Source organism: Elephantulus edwardii, unplaced genomic scaffold (assembly GCF_000299155.1).
Source record: "Elephantulus edwardii isolate Elephantulus edwardi_28Jun2011 unplaced genomic scaffold, EleEdw1.0 scaffold00269, whole genome shotgun sequence".
NCBI lineage: Eukaryota > Metazoa > Chordata > Mammalia > Macroscelidea > Macroscelididae > Elephantulus > Elephantulus edwardii.
In genome coordinates, this window is record NW_006400019.1 from 3,244,469 (window position 1) to 3,248,614 (window position 4,146).

Below are 4,146 nucleotides of genomic sequence, written 5' to 3' on the forward strand. Positions count from 1 at the left end.
GAAGGAATGAAAACCCAAAACCTCTGTAAATGTTCATTAAAACTAATAAAATTTAATAATATTAAAAAAATAAAAAAGAAAAGAGAGTGAATATACCACATTACTGTACCAAAAAAAAAATTAAAAAAAAATCAGTCAACACTGAAATATTTCAGGAAAAAGCACATGGTTGGGAGCCAATAGAGATGAAGGAAGAAATTTATGCTGCCCAGAAGGTATTGGAAAAAATAAGGTCCCAGGAATTGATGGGATATTGATGGACATGTTTCAACTAACGGATACAGCACTGGGTGTGTTCACCAGTCTCATGCTAGGAGATTTGGAAAACAGCTGCCTACCTAACTGACAGGAGGAGATCCATATTTGTTCCCATTCCTAAGAAAGGTGATAGAACAGAATGTGGAAAGTATCAAACAATGTTATTACTATTCGCATGCAAGCCAAATATTGCTTAAAATAATCCAAAACTGACTGGAATAGTACATGCTGTGGCACTAAATATCATTGCTCTTGTCAGATGGATCCTGGCTGAAAGCAGAGAATACCAGAAGAATGTTTATTTGTGCTTTATTGACTATGCAAAGGCATTTTACTGTGTGGATCATAACAAGTTGTGGCTGACACTGAGAAGAATGGGAGTCCCAGAACACATAACTGTGTGCATGCAAAAGCTATATCTACAGCAAGAGGCTGTTGTATGAACAGAGCACGGGAACAGTGTTATTGTTGTTTATTGTTGTCGAGTTGAGTATGACACATAGCGACCCTGTGGACAACAGATCTGAATCTTGTCTTATCTGTGCCATCTTCACTCTTCCTGAAAAATTAGAGCCCATTGTGGCAGTCACCATACCTAGTTGAGGGTCTTCCTCTCCTTTGTTGGCCCTCCACCCTTCCAAGCACCATGCCTCTCTCTAAGGAATAGCCACTCCTAGCAACATGCCCAGAGTATGTGAGGTGAAGCCTCATCCTGCTTGCCTCCAAAGAGCACTACAGCTGCATCCTCTCTAAGACATATTTGTTAGTTCTTTTGGCTGTCCATGGGACATTCAGTGCTCTTTTCCAACACCTTACTAAGAGAACACTAAATGGTTTAAAATTCTAAAAAGTGTGTGTCAGGGTGTATTCTTTCTCCATATCTATTCATTCTCTATGCTGAGCAAATAATTCCCAAAGTAGAACTCTATGAAGAAGAATGTGGCAACAGGATCGGAGGAAGATTCAGGCAGATAACACAACCTTGATTGTTGAAAGTGAGGAGGACTTGAAACATTTTCTGCAGAAGATCAAAATCTATGGCCTTTAATATGGATTACATCTCAACATCAAGAATACAAAAATTCTCACCACCAAACCAATAGGCAACATCATAATAAATGAAGAAAAGATTGAAATTGTCAATGACCTCATTTTGCTTGGATCCACAATCAATACTTTTGGTAACAGCAGTCAGGAGATCAGGAGACATCTTATATTGGCAAAGTCCACTGACAGGGACCAGTCCAAAATGCTGAAGAGCAATGATGTTAGTTTGAAGAGTAAGGCACACTTGGTTCAGGCCATGGTCTTCTCAATCATTTGCTATTCATCAGAGAGCTGGACAATTACTATGGATGGCAGAAGAATCATCAATGCCTTTGAGTTGTGCTATTGGAGGAGAGTACTGAATACCTTATGTACTGCTAAAAGAAAAAACAGATCTGGCTTAGAGAATGTGAAGCCAGAGTGCTCCTTGGAGGGGAGAATGGTGAAGCTTTGTGTCACATACTTTGTGCACGTAATTAGGAGGTAACAGTCCTTAGAAAAAGACATTATGCTTGGAAAGATGAAGAGTCAGTGAAAGAGAGAAAGACCCTCAAGGAGATGAGTTGAAACAGAGACTGAAGCAATGGGCTCAACTGTGTCAGGGATGATGAAGTTGTCACAGGGTAGGAAAGGGTTCAGATCTGTTGTTCATAGGGTTGATATGAGTTGTACTTGACTCAATGGCACCTAACAACAATTAATGTTCCTTATGTACAGGGCCATAAAAAGGTGTTGGCAAAAGAGGAAGTTTCCAATGCTCTCCCCATGGCTCACAGCCTATTAAGGAAGAAAGGCCTTAGTTTAGTATTCATTTTTCTTTCCTTCTATCAGCTTACGGGAGCTCTGGCAGTATAGTCACTAGCAGTTTGTCTTCACCAGCTGCTTTGCAGGGGAATAAGATGGGCAGCCCCCTCCCATTTTTATTTACAGCCTCAGAAACTCCATAGATGATCATTAGGAGTCGAACCAACTTGATAGCAGTAAGTTTGAGTTTTGAGTGTGTCAGTTTTGGTATTTTCAATATACCTACCTTTTGGGTCACTAAACAGCATTTTGCCATGTCTTGGCTGCTATACAATCATTTTAAATTCAGAAGTTTCAATTTTATTCTGTTCTTCAAAAATACATCCTATTGTTGCTATGACATACCTTTTGGAATATATATTTCACCATAATAAAAATATATTTTAATTCTTCATTGGAAGTCTCCATTTTTCTACTGTTTAATATATCACTTACATTTATATAAAAATTCTTGTTAGCTGGATTACTTATTGGTTCCTATTATATTTTTCACTCTTGATGTAGTCAAAGTTATCATGATTACATGAAAACATTCCACAGGGGTTATATACTTGCCTATGGCCAGGAACCAAAAGAGATTTTCCAAAATAAGACAGGGTCTCATATCTAAATTATTCATTCTTAATATTTTATAATTTATATTCTTTCTTTTTTGATCTATGAATTATTTTCTTTTCTCTTCCTTTTCTAAATTTGAAAGTGAAAGTGGAGGGGCTGTCTTTATCTTTGGTACTGACTTCTGATTCCCCCCCCCATTATGATCTCAAAGAATCACATTTTAACCAAAATTACACTGCTATGCTGCCATTGTTTTAGTTAACATTTTCTTAATATGCAGTATCCTGACCTTTTATTCACAATCATTCAGAAATGCTTCCTTCTAAGCATGTCACTTGTACTTGTTATATAATGACATCCAGTTGCTGCTGGGGAAGAAAGAAGCCAGTAGATTTTGGTGGAGATTGGTTGGGTCCTAAGAATATTACCAGTTGTCCCCTCAAGACATTTTTCAAATTCTGAGATTCTCATATGAAAATTCCAGAGTATTTCCAAGTTCTCATGAAAATACCAGAGGCCCAGGGATGAATTAGATGTAGACTAAGCATTTCCAGGGCTATTGACTCAACAGTCTCTGAAAGAATTAAGGTGATCAGCCACAATTTTCACTTCTCAGCAAATGAAAGAGTGAGCTCTCTTCAGCAGAATAAAATTTGGAGCAGCTCCAATTTTATGTGTGCCTTTAATTTAATAATAATTTTAAAAACCCACCTTAGAAACAACAAAATATAGAAACTGAATAGGAACCCTAGTGACAGAGACCTCAGTAATACAATTGCAAGAAACTGACTCTACCACCAACCTGCATGAGCTGGAGAGAACTCAGCTCCAAATAAGAATTGCAGTGATGTTAAGGTCTGATTCTGAACATTATTCATGTGTTATATGGTCTTAGGGAGCTCTGGTGGCAGCACCTCTGGACAATCTCCTCCCATGCAATTTAGAGACTCCAGAAAACCAGCTGTAAGATTAGCTACAAGTTTGTTCAGATTCAACAAAGAGTTTATGGAGCATAGTTTTATTTATTATTTTATGTGATTGAAATTGGACTCTTCCAAGGTTTATGCATAGATTGTGCTTGACAGTAATCACACAGATCTTTTAAATTAGTCCTCATAATCCTCCTAACCTGAAGAGTTATAAGATGAGATTAAATTAAAGGCTATGCCTATTAATAATGAAAATTTTCAGAGAGGTCTACAATAAAATGAATCTGATTTCTATCAGTACAAATGTCTCTCGGCTTAGTTATGGATCAGAGAATGTATATGAAATTAACTATGGCTCAAATATACTAGCTTTCTCCAGGTTTCCAAATCAATCATTTGCCATTTCCTAATATGTTGTTGTTATGTGCTGTTGAATTGCTTGAGACTCATAGCGACCCTATTTACAACAGCCCTAAAAACTGCTCTTTTTACTTTTCCATAATTTTTGACTCATGCACTTATAACTTGTTAGTCAAATTTGTGTCTTCTA

The 4,146-nt window shown here is 37.2% G+C and overlaps 1 protein-coding gene across 1 annotated transcript in view; it reads right to left on the reverse strand.

The window, feature by feature from the left end:
- The window catches only part of CLIC2 (chloride intracellular channel 2), a 63,175-nt gene that overhangs the window by 29,524 nt on the left and 29,505 nt on the right, over positions 1-4,146 (reverse strand). The gene's annotated exons all lie outside the window — the stretch shown is intronic.